Genomic DNA, 17,948 nt, shown 5'->3' with positions numbered 1-17,948 from the left:
AGGGCCAGCCAGGAGGGGACTGGAAGGTTCTGAAACAGCTTCCCAGGCAGCCTGAGGAGGGAAGCCACAAACAGCTGGGAGGAGGGAACAGGGCAGGATGCGTCTCCCTCACTGAACAGGGATGCGCACCCTCCCAGGCCCCCCGCACTCTGTGGACGGCCACCTCCCCCTTCCAGGGCCCCCCGCACTCTGTGGACGGCCACCTCGGTGCCCTCTGGAGCCTGAGGCTGGTCAAGCCTGCCAGGCCCCACCGCCTGGGAAAGGGGGAAGTCACCTGTGGCCCTGGACTGGGGGATCTCAAGCCATCTGCCAACAGGGGAAATCCAAGGCCACCCACAGGCCATGCTGACCACAGTCTGGTCACTGCTGGCGCAGAAAAGGGGCTTCGAGTCCTAGGACTTCACCGCAAGCACCATGGGGAGGCAACGCCAGGACCCTGTTGTGTGGTGAGTTTGAGGATGCACACGCATGTACATGCACACACAGAGCACAGGTGTGTGCACACGTATGCACACCCCCATGCAGGCACTCACACAGAGCTGGTGCACAGAGGGCAATCCACACACATGTTTACACACAAAGCAGTCAGCCCTCTCTCTTGAAACTGTATCCAAATCTGCTTCCCTCTCACCCACCACATCCCCCAAGGCAGGGGCGTGGGGGGTGTTTTCTGAATCACAAGCCTCTCAGGAGGGAGGACAGTTAACTTGGTTTCCCAGCCCTGTGTCTCAGCTGGATCCACAGACTTTAATAGAGATTTACAAGAACTCTGCCCTGATCTATGCTGGCAACCACAATTCAAACATCACCCATTACACACGCCTCATGAAAATGTTCAGTGTGAGTGACTGACAGGGTTTGGGGTGCAGCGTTGCCTCTTCTTGCATTTTTTTTTCTCTTCTCACCAGATGGATTTCTTGAATTGGAAAGAAAGTCACAGAAGTATTTTGTCTTATACTGGTAGTTAAGATATGAGATTAGCCATGAAAGAGGGGGAAGAAACTTCAAAAAATGAAGGACAAGAATGTTGGGGCCAAGGTATGTCCCTTTCAGAGAGAACAAAGGAGACGCTGCAGCTCCAGGGGCTGCTGAGCTGCTGCAGGACCTCGAGTCCTACTTAGACCAGGAGAACTGGACACTGCTTCCGGCAGCAGCTGAACAGGAGGAAGAGGTACCTTACTCTTTCCCTGTGTACAAACGAGTGAATGAGTGAGCAATCAAATGAGTGTGTGAATGAATGAGTGACTAAAGGAATGAGTGGGTGAACAAATGAGTAAACAAATGAGTGTGTGAATGAGTGAAGGAATGAGTGAACAAATGAGTGTGTGAATGTGTGAGTGAAAGAGTGAGTGAAGGAAGAAATGAGTGAGTGAACAATTGAGTGTGTGTATGAATCAGTGAGTGCGTGCATGAATGAGTGAATGTGTGTGAGTGAATGAGTGAAAGAAATGAATGAGTGAACAAATGAGTGTGTGTATGAATCAGTGAGTGTGTACCTGAATGAGTGAATGTGTGTGAGTGAAAGAAATGAATGAGTGAACAAATGAGTGTGTGTATGAATCAGTGTGTGCATGAATGAGTGGATGTGTGTGAGTGAGTAAATAAAGGAATGAGTGAATAAACAAATGACTGTGTGTGTGAATGAGTGAAGGAATGAGTGAGTGTACAAATGAGTGTGTGTGAATGTGTGAGTGAACAAATGAGGAGTGTGTGAATGAAGGAAGGAAAGAATGAGCAACTGAACAAATGAGTGAATGTATGTGAATGAATAAGTGAACAAATGAGTGTGTGCGAATGAATGAATGAAAAAAGGAGTGAGTGAACAAATGAATGTGTGTATGAATCAGTAAGTGTGTGCATGAATGAGTGGATGTGTGTGAGTGAGTAAATAAAGGAACGAGTGAGTAAACAAATGACTGTGTGAATGAATGAGTGAATAAGGAGTGAGTGAACAAATCAGTGTGTGTGAATGAATGAGTGAAAGAAGGAATGAGCGACTGAACAAATGTGTATGTGAATGAATGAGTGAACAAATGAGTGTGTGAATGAATGAGTGAATGAAGGAATGAGTGAACAAATGTGTGTGAATGGGTGAATGAATGAGTGAATGAGTGAGTGAATGAGTGAATGAACGAGTGAATGAGTGAGTGAATGAGTGAGTGGATGAGTGAGTGAATGAACGAGTGAATGAGTGAGTGAAAGTGAGTGAATGAGTGAGTGAAAGTGAGTGAATGAGTGAGTGAGTGAAAGTGAGTGAATGAATGAGTGAATGAGTGAGTGAATGAGTGAGTGAATGAACGAGTGAATGAGTGAGTGAAAGTGAGTGAGTGAATGAGTGAATGAACGAGTGAATGAGTGAATGAGTGAGTGAATGAGTGAGTGAATGAGTGAAAGTGAGTGAATGAGTGAGTGAATGAACGAGTGAATGAAGGAGTGAATGAGTGAATGAGTGAGTGAATGAGTGAATGAGTGAGTGAATGAGTGAATGAGTGAGTGAATGAGTGAAAGTGAGTGAATGAGTGAGTGAATGAGTGAGTGAATGAGTGAAAGTGAGTGAATGAGCAAGTGAATGAGTGAATGAGTGAGTGAATGAGTGAATGAGTGAGTGGATGAATGAGTGAATGAGTGAGTGAATGAACGAGTGAATGAACGAGTGAATGAGTGAATGAGTGAGTGAATGAGTGAATGAGTGAGTGAGTGAGTGAATGAGTGAGTGAGTGAGTGAATGAGTGAATGAGTGAGTGAATGAGTGAAAGTGAGTGAATGAGCGAGTGAATGAGTGAATGAGTGAGTGAATGAGTGAATGAACGAGTGAATGAGTGAATGAGTGAATGAGTGAATGAGTGAATGAGTGAGTGAATGAGTGAGTGAATGAACGAGTGAATGAACAAGTGAATGAGTGAATGAGTGAGTGAATGAGTGAATGAGTGAGTGAATGAGTGAGTGAGTGAATGAGTGAGTGAATGAATGAGTGAATGAACGAGTGAATGAGTGAATGAGTGAGTGAATGAGTGAGTGAATGAGTGAGTGAATGAGTGAATGAGTGAGTGACTGCATCAGTGAGAACCTGGGAGTGCAGGCGGGGCCGAGCCCCCGCGGTCACAATGGCACCGGGGGCGGTGGGCTGGAGACCTTGTCCTTAGAAGCCCCCGTGCTGGACCCCTCAGCTCTGCCAAAGATGAAACGCCCCCAGACGGGCCAAGGGCTACCCCCAGTGGTCGCAGTGGTGATGGCGCCTCCCCGTCCGTGTGGCTGTCGCCTGTCTGCTGCTTTCCCCAGAAGACTTGGGGGGCCCTGGAGACCCCAAAGTGTGGCGTCGCCGGCCCCTCCAGCCCCGCCAGCGGCCGGCCCTCTGCTGCCCTCTGCTGGCCAACCCGACCCACAGCGGCTCCTGGCAGGCGAGGGGAGGGGACCAAAAGGGACCACAGGGGCGAATTGGGACGATGTCAGCTCCTGCCAGCATCACGGAGCCGGTTGCCACGGTGACAGGCTGCTGTGCGGGCCCTCTGCAAAGCAGGGAGTGCAGCCGTCCTCATTCCACCAGAGCCAAATTCCTCACGCTCTGCCTCCCGGCGAAACCCATGTGGCCACAGGCCCAGTGAAGGGGGAAGGGGTGTGGGAGCAGCCGGGCCACCCTCTGCCCTGGGCACCCTGGGCACCGCAAGCCTGGCTCTGCCTGGGACGCCCTCAGCTGGCCCCTCGTTCCTTCTCCCAGGTCAGGCCTCCAAATGCTCTTGCAGCCATGTCCCCTCCAGTGAGATTCGGAGGATGCCAGGGGTCGCCGGCGCTGCCCTACCCAGCCCACAGCGGAGATGATGTACTCCGCCAGAGTGGAGGCTGGGGGCTGACAGAGGCAGGCAGCCCCAGCCAGCCCCCAAGCCCTGTCCTGAGGCTGCTGAGCATGACGCCCACTGGGGAGGCGGGCAGCAGACCCAGGACCTGGCAGGGAGCCGGCTGTGGCACTGCCTGAATCAGGACCCAAGCTGCAGCCACTCCTGTTCCAAGCAGCCCCTGGCAGCTCTGCCAGCATGCAGGGCACAGCCATGGGGAGGGGACACCCACATGCACTGGGCCAGCTGCAGGCCTGCAGGGCCACTGGGCATCTCACCCTTCCTGCCACCCAGTGAGGACAAGGGGCAAAGGACGAGGCATGGCGTGAGGGAGGATGGGGGGACAGAGGGGAGGAAGACCCCATGGCCTGGGCCCCAGCCCACCCCCAGGCCCAGAGCTGCTGTCCACATGGGAGCAGGACTAGAGCCCCTGGAGGGCAGAGGAAGACCCAGCCCCCGTGGGAGGCTCCCAGGGACTCCCCTGCAGGTTAGGAGCCCCCAGATGTTTCTGCAACATCAATCGTTCCCATTTCTCGAGTTATTACTTTATGTAAACAAACACAAGAGTTGCTGGTTCTAAATAAAGTTACTTGTCTGTGTAAATTAATATCTCATATTCTCTCCTGAAATAGAATTATTTGTCTCTGGAGGAATCACGTTAAAGATTGACATAGGGTATAACTGTATCATTTGCATATGCAGATATGTCTAATTATTCAACTTGCAATTAAAGGCTTGTGTGTCAGCAAATGAGACTAATTAGATACATTTATCTATGATAATCAGCTTTTTACAAACAACATAGATCCCCCTTGGTTGATCAGGGAAAGCTGCTGGACCAGGGCCCTTCTCCCCTCGGGCACCTCTCACCAGCCTCACTCCACACCCCCGAGCTGCACCCCAGCCCTGGTTTGTGGGGGACAGGGAGAGCTCAGGCTTCCCACCTTTCAGAGGTGGTGCTGAGGCAGCAGCCACGAGGCCTCTCAGTCCCCACTGGGGTTGGGCCTGCCCCGGCTGCCCAGCCCTCCCACTGCCCTGGCCCCTCTGGCTGCCCCAGCCCCTCCAGTGTGCTCCTGGAACTGCCCCTTATTAACTCCACACACAAACCCTGGCGGGGCCTGCCCAGAGGACTTGAGGAGCTACTACCTTGCTTTCAAAGCTCCGTGCCTTTGAGACCGGGACTGTGCAGTTCACAACCCCATCTTCAAGGCTGGACTCTCCTTGCCCATGGACCCCGCTGGTGCTCCCCTTCCTGGGCACCCCGACTCCACAGCCCTGTGCCCTTTGGCCAGGCTGTTTCTGGCCAGGGCGGACTGACATGCTGGGGACTTGACGTCCCCAGAGCAGTCTCCAGCCAGGTCCTGGGTGAGACAGCCCTGGGCAGCTGAGGACCTGGCGAGGCTGAGCCCAGAAGGCTGGCCGTGGCCTGCCTGATGGCCGCCCTGGTCACGGGGCATTTCACCTCCTACTTACCTGCTGGTGTGCCCTCAGAGTCACCTCCAAAATAAACAGCTTTCCCTCCTGAAGTAGGATGAACAGGGCCCCCCAAATATGTCCACCCAGAACCACAGAATGTGGCCTCATTTGGAATAAGGTCTTCGCAGATGTAACTAGGGTAAGGATCATGGATTAGGGTGGACCTCAAATCCCAGGAAAGGTGCCCTCATAAGAGACGGAGAAGCTGAGACAGACAGATTTGGAGAAAAGCGCCATGGAAGACAGAGGTAGATTGGAGCGATGTGGCCTCAAGCCGGGGACACCAAGGAAGGCCTGAAGCCACCATAAGCTGGAAGAGATCAGGAAGAAACCAAAACCAAACCCCCTCCCAGAGGCCCTGCAGGAGCCAGCCCTGCCCAGAGCTTGCTTTCAGACATCCAGCTCCAGAACGGAGACGGAATGAATCCTTGTTGTTTAAAGCCACCCAGTGTGGAGTAACTTGCTGCCACGCTAGGACACCTCCCATTCCTGCTTCGGGATCTACTTCTGGGGAAGCTCAACCTAAAACCATCATATTTTTCTTTAGGTTAAATAAACAAATGGATTTAAATACCTGTTTTAGCCTTTGACCTAAGCAAAAACGTCTGTGAAATCATGGGCTTCACATACAAACTTAATTTTTCCAAATACACACTCAAAATAAGTACTCATAAAATGCAAATGGTCATCGAAGCCTCAGCCACCTAATCTCCCCTGGGTGCCTCTGGCCACAGTCGCACCATCCTCCGGAGGGAGGAATCTCCATCACCGTAACCACCACAGACCAGCGCACACAACAGTGCACTTTCGGATATCATTTCTGGGGTGGCTTCTAGAACCTGTGGATTCGAGAGTGGTGTGCACACTGGTGTGTGTCTTTGTGTGTGCATGCACTGTGTCTGTGTACGCCTGGGCTGAAGGAAGAAGAGCGTGTCTGTGGAAGATGAAGAGGGCAGGGAGCCTTCTCTTTACAAAGGCTCTCAGTTGCTTGGCGATGACTGAACCGAGAGCTGAAAGGAGTGGGCGTCAGCAGAGCACTTCTGTCGTGCGTACCTGCGCACGGGCTCACAGAGCTCCTGGAGGCCCCACGTCCTGGCTGTTCAGTCTAACAGGGGACACACCGGGAGCTCCACCACTGTGTCCACTGCTGTATTTCCGGTGCCTGAAGCACCGACCGCCCCATGGGAGGGCTGAGAACTTGTCTGTGATGAGGTCACTAACAAACAAGTGAGCTGGACCTCTGGGGCGCATCAAAGAAGGAGCTCTGACAAGGGGCAGGGGATGGGGTGAGCCTGGCACTGAGGACAGGGACCAGCAGATGTAGGGCCCCTGATCCTCAGACCTGGTGGGGAGGGCCCACTCCCTTCCCACCTCCGTGTCCTGGATGACTTCATTGGCCAAACCCACCCAGAGGCCAGAGACAGAGAGCTGGGACGTCCATGGAGGTCAGCCTCCTGGGGTCCAGAGTGGGGCTGGAGGGGTGGGGACGGCTGGGCTCCCGGGGTCTTGCTACAGCCTCTGTTCCGGGCTCTGGGCTCATCCGTGCCGGGGCGTGAGTCACTGGTGCATGGGCTCGGCTCTCATGTCCCGGACTCTGAGCAGCAGAGCGAGGGTCTCCACCAGGGTTGCCCCCCAGGGAGGCAGCAGACCCCTCACCCTGGTAGACACTTTGGGCCCTGGCTCCGCCTTCATGTCCTGCTCTTTTTCTAGCAAGTCATTAGTATTTTAAGTGCCTTTCAAGAGGCTGAACCTAATTAATTAGCGGTTTCTGAAAAAACAATTAGGGTTTCTGATAGGCATCGTCTTGGAAAACAAGCAGAGTGCAAAGGCCAGGCTGAGGCCGGGAACCCCAGCAGCAAAGAGACACTCGCGTCCCCCAGCGTCAGGGAAACTAGGACATTTGTGCCCGGCTGCCTGGCTAATTAGATTTCCATCAACTCCAGAGGGACCCGCTGAGGCAGCATCTAATTTAAAGCAGCCTCAGCCGGGCTTTGAGCTTGAGCATTCTGCAAAAAGACAAGATGGAGTTGGGCTGTCCCTGTGGGTGGGCTTCTGTCCCCTCTGAGCTCCAGGACTCCAGGCCCTGCCTGTCTGTCCACCTGCAGTTTGCCTCCCTGCCCGCTCCCTCCTTTCCGCCTCCTCCTCTGCCCCTGGCTCCCAGGCGTCCCCTTCTACCCAGAGGAAAGGGAAGTGACCTCCCAGCTCCTCACAGGGTCTGCAGTCGACTTGGCCTCCCTGCTCGGGTTGATAATAATTTGCTGCTTAAAAATATGCTCAGCTGAGGAAATGTGGTTTCTGTCTTTTCCAAATAAACGCTTCCATTGCCCCAAAATGAGCGACTGAAGCGGGGTCTTGCAGGGGAAGGAAGGGAGAGCTTGGTGCATTTCTGGGCACGCAGGGCTCTGTTGGCCTCGGTTCTCAGAGGCCCTGCAGGCGGGTGGGGGTGACCTCCCACGACTCCAGGCTGAGTGTTCTATAGGCACCTGCAGCGTCTCTCCGACCTGCGGTGGGGGTGGTCCGTGGTGCCCTTGCCAGCACTGCCCTCAGTCTTTTCACCTGAGGAGGTCATAGGGCGCTCCCTTCGAGAAGAGGTGGCATGAGCTCCCTCCAGGCCGCCACAGCTGGGAGAGGGTCTAACGTTTGCCGTCTTCTGTGCTTATGGTGCCAACTCGCTCTAAAACTGCCGCCTTTGAGGATGCTTGGCTCAGCCCCCTTGGAAATGCAATTCCCCTTGTCCCCCAGCCATGGAGTGGGGCAACTCCCACCCCCGCTTTCCTCAAGGGCTTATGAGGCCACCTGCCCCTGCCCCTGGCCTGCCCCACAGGATCCCGATGGAGGGCCCGTCATTGTGGGCCTGCGAAGCCCAAGCCCTGCCTGGCACCCCTTGGTCTCGACTGTCCTCGGCCTGCCCGTTTGCCCGTGTGTGGCCTCTCCATCCTGGGCACAGTGTCACCCGTGTCCTCTGAGTCCTGCCACATGGACAGGCAGTGCTCCATACGGCACATCAAGTCTTGCAAGTTGTATAAAAAGTTAAATTTCGGGAACTGAGTTATGTTTTGGATTCTCCAGAGGAAACAGCTGTTCGGAGGGATCCTATGACTTCAGACTCTTGAGAGCAGCATCATTAAGACTGGAAGGGACAAGCCTGCAGGGCAAAGGAGGAACCAAGGAGATGAGAGGCTGGCAGGAGCCGGCCCTGCCCAGAGCTTGCTTTCTACACTTGCCACGGGCCCTCAGAGGTGTGCAGGCCCCCTGGACATCTGCAGACTTTCCCAGAGAGCCTGGCCTGGCAGCCCCTCTAGATCCTGCACCGGGGGCAGGACAGTACAGAGCATGATTCTCAGGGGCAGCCACACCCGCCACCCCTGTGGGGGTCCCAACAGCCACACAGATGCCCCAGGACCCAGAAGAATGGCTGGGGGAGTGTGTGGTTGGGGAGCAGGTGGGGCCCAGCAGAGACTCCCCTTGGTGGCATCCCTCATGTACTGTCCCATTCACTTAGTGACACTGGACATGGCGCCCTGTGTACAGTAGAGCATTGGAGTCTGAAGGGGAGGCTCAAGGCCACGGAGGATTTGAGCCACTGGCCAGGGCACTCCTGGTGGGGGAGACACCATGGGCAGAGGTGCAGAGGGTCAGCACCTGCCCTGCCCTGGGCCGGGCTCCCCTGAGCGAGTCTTCTGCAGCCCAGTCCCTTCCTGGGGTGTCCCTGAGGGCTGCACACCTGCGTCAGCCACTTCCCTTCCCGGGGGTGTCCCTGAGGGCCGCACACCTCGTTGGCCACTTCCCTTCCCGGGGGTGTCCCTGAGGGCCGCACACCTTGTCGGCCACTTCCCTTCCCGGGGGTGTCCCTGAGGGCCGCACACTTGCATCGGCCACTTCCCCTCCTGGGGGTGTCCCTGAGGGCCACACACCTCGTCGGTTGCTTCCCCCGCAAGCCTCGGGGACGTGGAGCATTTCCACATCTCATGTCCGTGCCAGCCTCACCTCTGCTCTCAGGCTCCAGAAGGGCCGCCGGGCCAGGAGGGACTGTGCAGAGAGCAACGGAGCCTCCGAATCCACTTCCCAACAGCACAGACCAGGGCTGAGGGGGGATGGGGTCCTGGCCTCCCCTTCCAAGGTCAGGCCCACCACATGGAAAGGCATGTATGTCTCGAAGCCTGGCCAGAGTCCGTCCCACCAGTGACTTCTGGCCAAGCACAGCGACCATCCAGGAATAGCTGAAGTTTTACGGCCACTGTGGATGGGCCAGCCCTGGCCTCCCCTCTCCGCTGGTGTCCCTGTGTCACCCCCACCCCAGCGGCCACAGTCTCCCCTCCACTGTGAGGCTCCAGGCGCTCGCCTGGTAGGAACAGGGGTAGCCCAGGTGTGTCCCACACCTGGTGCCTGTGTCCCCTTGGCCTCTCCTCTGAGCCCAGCCTACAGGGTGGTCACTGCCTACAGGCTTCCTGTCCCTTCAAGCTGACCACACCCTGCCTCCCGTACCTGCCACACGTGGTCACTTTCTACCAGGCTTCTGAGTCCTGCCTGTGTCACCAGGAGGCAGCAACCCAGGGGCAACCCTTGCCCAGGGCAGTGGAGCCAGTGGTCAGTGTGCCTGGGGCAGACAGTCCTGGATGCTATTCCATGCACTTCTCGGAGGTCCTGGAAGTAGGGTCCTGGCAGAAGGAGGAAGAGGAGGAGGAAGAGGAGGAGGGGGAGGCTGCCTCCTGCATGAGCTTGCTGACCTCCAAAACTCTGACTTTTCCCACCCCCCTCTCCCAGGCTCCTCCTGGATAAGCCATCTGCACAAGATTCCTTGCTCAGGCTGGTCTTCGGGTCCAAACAAGCTTTTCACCTCCCTGCATGCTCTCTGGGGTGAATGCCTGGGTCAGGGGGAAGGGCTATCTCTGTCACTCCAGAGCCCTCAGTGCAAGAGAGAGGGCTCCTCCCTACCCACGCCCTCTGCTGGCCTCATACCAGGGGCCTCCCTGGGGGCCTAGGCACCCACCAGCCATGTCGTTTATACACACATGGAGGGCGGGAGGCCCGTGCTCACTCTGAGGCTGCCGCTGGGGTGGGCAGCGTGAGGTCCCTCCATCCGTGGAGTCATGACACTTGCTGACGAGGCCCCCACCCAGCGCCCAGGCCCTGAGCAATTGGACAGCTGTCCAAGCCCAAACAGAGGGGTCCAGGTCTCCTCCCAGAGCCTGAGGCTGATCCTGTGTTCCTCTTTCTTCTCCAGAACATCCCTCAGGCGCCCACCAGGGAGCTCACAGTCGTGGAAACCCCAGGAGTGAGGGCCAGATCGCCAATAGCCTGGAGCCAGGCCACGTCAGGGGCATGCAGTGAGGGTGAGCTCAGCAGGCCTGGGCTGTCCACACCTCACACATTCCAAATAGAAGTCCAGCCATTAACAAGCACCTGGAAAGCCACTCTGGGCCACTGGAACATTGTATTTTGGGGGCTTTGGGCCAGGTTGGGTAGTCTAAGGAAATGATGGGATTTCAGGTTGGGGCCACACAGGGTCAGCTTGAGACTAATTAGGGTCAGCCACACAGGGACTTCAAGTCTACATGACCGAGCCCCAGTAAAAACCATGGCCTCCAAAGCTCAGGCCAGCCTCCCGGGCTGGCAAGTTCCACGCGTGCTGTCACACGTGGCTGCTGGGAGAAACCGCGCTGTGCATACGGCTCCACGGGAGAGCACTCCCAGCAGCTCACACCTGCCGCCCATGACCGCCCCACAAGCGCCCCCTCTTCAGTGAGTTTCACGTGTCCTTTTGTTTTAATAAACCATAACCGGGACTGGAATTGCGTTTCCGAGGTCTGTCTTTCTAGTGAGTCATTGAACCTGACTTGAACCCAAACAGGGGAACAAATGATGTTTCCAAGGATGAAGGCCACACCCCTGAGGACAGGGAAGACGCGGTCACCATCACAGGCCCAGCATTCTCGCAGGCTCATGGGAAGCCATGGAGATGCCAAGACTCCTCGAGGCCAACATCCCACTGGAGCCACTGTGTGAATTCGCCTGCGTGGACGCTTGTGAGCTGCACCTTCCTGCTATCATAATGGCAGCTCAGTCATCAAACAATGAGACGTGCCATGCACCCATCCAACAGCTGAAGTGAAAGACGAGACACCTGGACAAGAGTGTTCAGGAAGCTGAGCCTAAAACACCCCAAAGCTGAGGACCACTCAAATGCCAACGACCAATGAGACGGCGGCACATCCACAAAACCCACCAATGAGATGGGGGCACATCCACAAAACCCACCAATGAGATAGGGGCACATCCACAAAACCCACCAATGAGACGCGGCACATCCACAAAACCCACCAATGAGACGCGGCACATCCACAAAACCCACCAATGAGATGGGGGCACATCCACAAAACCGACCAATAAGCAGGTAAATAGACGGCTCACATCCACAAAACCGACTAATGAGCAGGTAAAGAAACAGTGACACATCCACAAAACTGACCAATAAGCAGGTAAATAGACGGTGACACACTCACAAAACCGACCAGTGAGATGGTGGCACATCCACAAAACCAGCCAACGAGCAGGTAAAGAAACGGCAGCACACTCACAAAGTGGATACACAGCTTTGAAAGTGAACTGCAGTTGCACACAGCAATCTGACTACACCCCGACATGTGAGGCTGAGAAAGAAAAACAGAAAAACGCTCGGGGCTGCATGCCAGCAGCGTCCTCTTGGGTGGTGGTTCTTGCCCCAGATCCACGTATGACCCACTGGGAAAAACTGGACCTAAATCGTGCCCCTGCCCTCTGACCCCAGGTCACTGGCACAGATCTGGGGACACAGCAGGTGCCGAGCAAATGTGTCACCATGAAGAGCTGTCTGTGAGAAACCCCAGCCTGCATTGTCTTCCCAAGCCGAGGATTCTACCACCACTCAGAAAGGGAGGGGACACGTAGAATGTAAGAAAAGGCAGACATCCGGCTCCTCAGCTGGAGAGTCTGTCCTCGGAGAGGTGAGGGAGGGCTGTGCAGTGCGGCGCTCACGGCGGGTCTCTGGATGTCAGGTGCTTCCTCCCCCTAAAGGGAGACGCTGCGCATGCCTCTCAGCCCACCCTAGACACCGGCCCCCCCGCCAAGGTTCTGAGGATCCCAGACACCCACCCCCTCAATGTTCCAAGGACCCTAGCCAACCCCCTCCAGGTTCTGAGGACCCCAGACACCCACCCCCACCAGGTTCCGAGGACCCTAGACACTCCCCCCGCCAGGTTACAGGGACCTCAGACACCCGCTCCCCCAGGTTCCGAGGACCCAAGACACATGCCCCCTCGGTTCTGAGGACCCTAGACATTCCCACCAGGTTCCAAGGACACTAGACACCCCCACCAGGTTCCAAGGACCCTAGACACTCCCCCAGGTTGTGAGGACCCTAGACACCCCCCCCAGGTTCCGAGGACCCTAGACACTCTCCCAGGTTGTGAGGACCCTAGACATCCCCCCAGGTTCCGAGGACCCTAGACACCCCCCCAGGTTGCGAGGACCTCAGACACCCGCTCCCCCAGGTTCCAAGGACCCGAGACACTCCCCCAGGTTGCGAGGATGCTTCACGAACACACCAGGCACCTGCGCTCTTCTGCCTGGGGGTGAGCTCCCCAGGGCGTCAGTGCACTGGGAGATGGGATGGTGGATAAATGCCGGTGGGGCTGAGCCCCCTTTGTCCCAGCCTGGGCACTGTTTTCCTCCATCCCCTCTCCTCCTGCAATCACCTCTCAGATAAACCCAGCTCCCATTAGGTCAGAGTTGGCCTTGGGGGAACCCAGACCAAATTGACCCCTAAGAAATGAAAGTGCCCGGAACTATAAACCTGCCCACAGATTCCCAAAACCCCTCCCAGCAGGGCTCCTTTAGCACACCACTCCCTCTCAGACTCCACCTTTTCCCCATTGTTTGATCAGCAGATTGATAGCTTCTAGAAAATTCTACCAAGCTGTCTTAGTGTGTTTGTGCTGCTGTAACAGAACACCTGTGATTGGGTCATTTGTAAAGCATTGAAATATATTTCATGCAGTTCTGGAAGCCGGGAAGTGCATGACTAAGGCACTGCAGCCTCGCGTCTGGGGACAGCGGCTCCTGGCTTCTGCGAGGAGGGGTCCTCTGGAGGGGAGCGGCGCTGTGTCCTCACGTGGCAGAAGGGAGGGAAGGAACGGACTCATCCCTCCCGTCCTTGATCTATTGGTGAGGGCAGAGCCTTCCCAGCCTACTGACCTCCCGAAGGCTTCATACTATGGCACTGGGGATTGCGTTTCAATGTGAATTTTGGAGGGACACAAACATTCGCGCCATAGCACAAGCTCACGGGAAGTACTTCCTTGAACTGAGGGTGATGTGGCTGAAACTGATAAAAAGTGGCTCGGTTGGTGGATCCCAAAACTTGGGCAGCCAGGCTTGAATTTTTTTTTTTTTTTTTTTTTTTTTTTTTTTTTTTTTTTTGAGACGGAGTCTTGCTCTGTGCCCCAGGCTGGAGTGCAGTGGCCCGATCTCGGCTCACTGCAAGCTCCGCTCCCCCGGGTTTACGCCATTCTCCTGCCTCAGCCTCCCGAGTAGCTGGGACTACAGGCGCCCGCCACCTCGCCCAGCTAATTTTCTTGTATTTTTAGTAGAGACGGGGTTTCACCGTGTTAGCCAGGATGGTCTCGATCTCCTGACCTCGTGATCCGCCCGTCTCGGCCTCCCAAAGTGCTGGGATTACAGGCTTGAGCCACCACGCCCGGCCTTGAATTGGTTTTATGATTTTTCTCCAAATTGGCTACATGGCTCATCCTGAAACCATCTCGGGGCTGGGGAGCAGGTGAGCCAGGTGGGCTTTGCCTGGTGGTATGGGACCTGCTCTGTGCTCCAGGCTCCACGCAAAACGAACCCCTCACTTCAAAGAACAGCGGGAGGCGTGTGGGCAGTTTCTCAGCCTCGGGGACTGGGTTCCCAACACCAAAACCTGCCCCTTCTGCCCACTGGCTGCAGCCACCTCACGTTCAGGCTCTGCTGGGCTGGGACGGCCCACGTGTGTGCGAGTTCCCATCCGTCCCACACACTCCAGTCTGTCTCTGAAGCAGCCACCTCACGTTCAGGCTCTGCTGGGCTGGGACGGCTCATGTGTGTGCGAGTTCCCGTCCGTCCCACACACTCCAGTCTGTCTCTGAAGCACACAGTTATCATGTGCACACACGCGTGACCAAAATGCTCTTGTGTGCCCAGACGGCCGTGTGTGTGAGGCCCGTCATGAAGACGAGCGAGTCCCCCCGTGTTGCCAGGCTCGACCTCAACAGGGGGCCTTTCAGGCCCGAATCCCCACCAGGGCCACTGTCCCCCAAAGCCAGTCTGAAAACCAGATGGCAGGGATTTCTGAAGGGAAGGACCTGGGGTCTCCAGGCTCCGAAAGGACAGAGGGTTCCTGCCATGCTTGCCACCTCTGTGGAAGCTGAGGTGGGAGAGGGAGGAGGAAAGGGGGAAGAGAGAAAGCTGCTCTCTCAGCAAAGGATGCTGACCAAACAGGGTTTGGTAACTTTGCAAACAACACTGGAATCTGTTACGGGGTTCTGGGAAGAACTCGTGGTGTAGAGAAACCCTGTTCTCAATTCCACTCCTGGTTAGCAGGGTGTCCCAGCTTGGCCTTGGGAGTGGCATTTCTGCTGGGCTGAGTGCTCAAAACCCAGCTGTGGCCAAGGCCAGAGCCTCTGGGCCAGGGAGCTGCCTGCCTGCAGCCTGAGAGAGAGCCCCAGCCCTGGGGGTGAGGCTGGCACCCACTCCCTGAGGTGGCACAGTGGCCTGATCCTCGCCTGGGCCTGGGAGCCCTGTGCACCAGGAGCCGGGCACTGCTGCTGAGGCCAGGAGTTTGGGCCTGACAAACGCCCACACCACAAGTGTGGTGCCCCCAGGCCTCACGCCTTGCAATCAGCCAAGTTAGTATGTTACACTAAACAAGTTAATTACATTATTGCTTTCTGATGCTGCAATCAAAAGATTTTTGTTTTGATGCTAAATCTGGTGAAACTTTAAATTAGGGTAATTAAATAATTAGCTATAACATATGACAAGCCAGTAAACAACTTCCCTCTTCCCCTGACGCTCCCAGTCGGCAGTGCCCACGTGGAAAACGCCGCAGAGAGCGAGTGTGTGCACCACGACCCAGCCTGGTCCAGAGACTGCGCCTGTCCCTGAGTTAGCATCGTTGTCCCCAGAATCGCCAGCAGCCTGGGCTCTTCTTTTGGGATCAGGGCCTTGGTCGTCTCTATGTCTTTGGGATGGAAAGAAACAGAGCCCGACTCAAACTATGTTGCAAAGCCCCCTTCTTCCTTCAGGAAGCCTTGCTCTGGGGCCAGGGTGCTGCTGGTGTGGAAAACGGCCCCGAAACAGCCCCGCCCATGATGCACATCTGCAGAGCTGCTCAGGCAGCAGCCAGGTGCCAGCAGAACCGGAGAGCGCCCCAGCTGCCCAAGCACACCAGGGTCCCTGGCTGCAGGTCACGACAGGGGCCCATGGATTCCCCACACGGGGTCGCTGTGGCTTTGCAGGTGCTGTGGCCACTGGCAGGGACCCAGCCAAGCTGCACTCGGTCCCCACGCTCCACGTCTCCATTGCTTTCCACCTGTGGCCTCAGCCCTACGCTGAGCTTTGGACAGAAGGGGTCCTATGAATGATACGGTGTCCCTACCCATCGATTTTTTTTTTCACAGCCAAATCTCCGGTCATTGCTTTTCTCTCCTGGCAGCAGAGTATCTGTTAATGAACTTTTAATAAAGTAAAATTCCCCAGGAAAATCCACAAAGGGTGAGGGGAGGGGGAGCCTGAAGAAAGCCCGGGAGAGCAAGGGAGCTCCTCCCCAGGAATGTGCAGTGGAAAGAGGTGCCTAGGCCTTTAATCCATCCCCAAACGAAGCCCCTAAATGCCCCATGAACATCAAGAGGAAGGGGAGGGTCAGGGCCACAGCAGGTGGAGATGCCTGTAGCCATTGGAGTCCGTGGGAGAAAACAGCCCATACCCAGGGGTTTGATATGGGATGCTTGTTGAAGAGGTGTGAGAAGGTCCCCATGGGGATGAGGAGCAACTCGGAAAGTCTCAGCTACAGGAAGCCAACACCACCCTCAGGCTAGAGGGACACAAGGACAAAGCGGGGTGTGCAGTCACAATTCAGGGCGGGAACGGCTCTGTCCCGTATCAGAGGTGACATTCTACTGGAATTAAGTCAGTATTCACTTGACGTAGATTGTAATACATTAAGATGTACACTAATTTCCTGGACAATCACTAAGAACATAACTCAAAATGTGTTTAACAATTAACACAATCGACAGTGGAATTAACTAACAGGGTAACTAAGACATATTTGCTTAACACAAAAGAAGGGAGTAAAGGAGGAACAGAAACAAAAAAGACAGGAGACATGTAGAAAGCAAGGAACAAAATGTCAGAGACAAAAATGCCACCGCACCAACAATGACAACATCAGGTAGAGAAAGTATCGGACTGGATAAAATACTCCAGGCCCAACTGCATGCCGTCTATGAGTCATGCTTTAAGTTTCAAGATGCAAATAGATCAAAAGCAAAAGGACAGAAAAATACACACGATGCAAATAATAATTGCAACAGAGGTGGAACACAGACACTCCATCTGACAAAATAGACTTTAAGGAAGAAAACACTAGAGACAAAGGACATTTTATAAGGATAAAAGGGTCAATATTGACAGAAAGACATAAATGTGTATACATGCCTAACGAGAACTCCAAAATACATGAAGCAAAACGGGACAGAATGGAAAAGAGAAATATATTATTCAATAATTATCATGAAAGACTGCAATACCCATTCTCCATAACTAATAAAGCATCTACACAGAATACCAGTAAGGACACAGAAGACTTTAACAGCACTGTCAACCAACTTACCCAAACTCCTATTTATAAATCACTCCCCATGATGGCAACAGTCAGCCGCAGTGTCACACTTTCCAGGAGAGCCTGTAGGCTAGACCCAGAGCAAGTCTCACTAGTTTAAAAGAATTTAAATCATACAAGGTATGTTCTCTAATACAATGGAATTAAATTAGAAATCAAGAACAGAGATAGCCAGGCACAGTGGCTCGTGCCTGTCATCCTAGCACTGCGGGAGGCCGAGGTATGTGGATCACCTGAGGTCAGGAGTATGAGATCAGCCTGGTCAACATGATGAAACCCTGTCTCTACTAAAAATACAAAAATTAGCTGGGCATCATGGCATGTGCCTGTAATCCCAGCTACATGGGAGGCTGAGCCAGGAAAATCACTTGAACCCGGGAGGCAGAGGTTGCAGTGAGCCAAGATCACACCACTGCACTCCAGCCTGGGCAACAGAGTGAGACTCCATTTCAAAAAACTAAAATAAAATAAAAAAATAAACTAGAGAAATAAGTCGATATTTGAAAGCTAAACAACACATTTCTAAATAACCCACGAGTCAAAAAAGAAATCACAAAAAAGAAAATTAAAATTAGAAAACAATTTGAACTGAATGAAAACAAAACCACAACATACCAGAACGCATTAGATACAGCTAAGGCAGGAAATTCACAACTTTAAACACCTGTATTTCAAAGGCAAAAAGGTCAATAACATAATCATATTATATCAATAATATAATC

The sequence above is a fragment of the Macaca fascicularis genome, chromosome 10, assembly GCF_037993035.2.
Source record: "Macaca fascicularis isolate 582-1 chromosome 10, T2T-MFA8v1.1".
NCBI lineage: Eukaryota > Metazoa > Chordata > Mammalia > Primates > Cercopithecidae > Macaca > Macaca fascicularis.
This window is presented reverse-complemented; position numbering follows the sequence as displayed.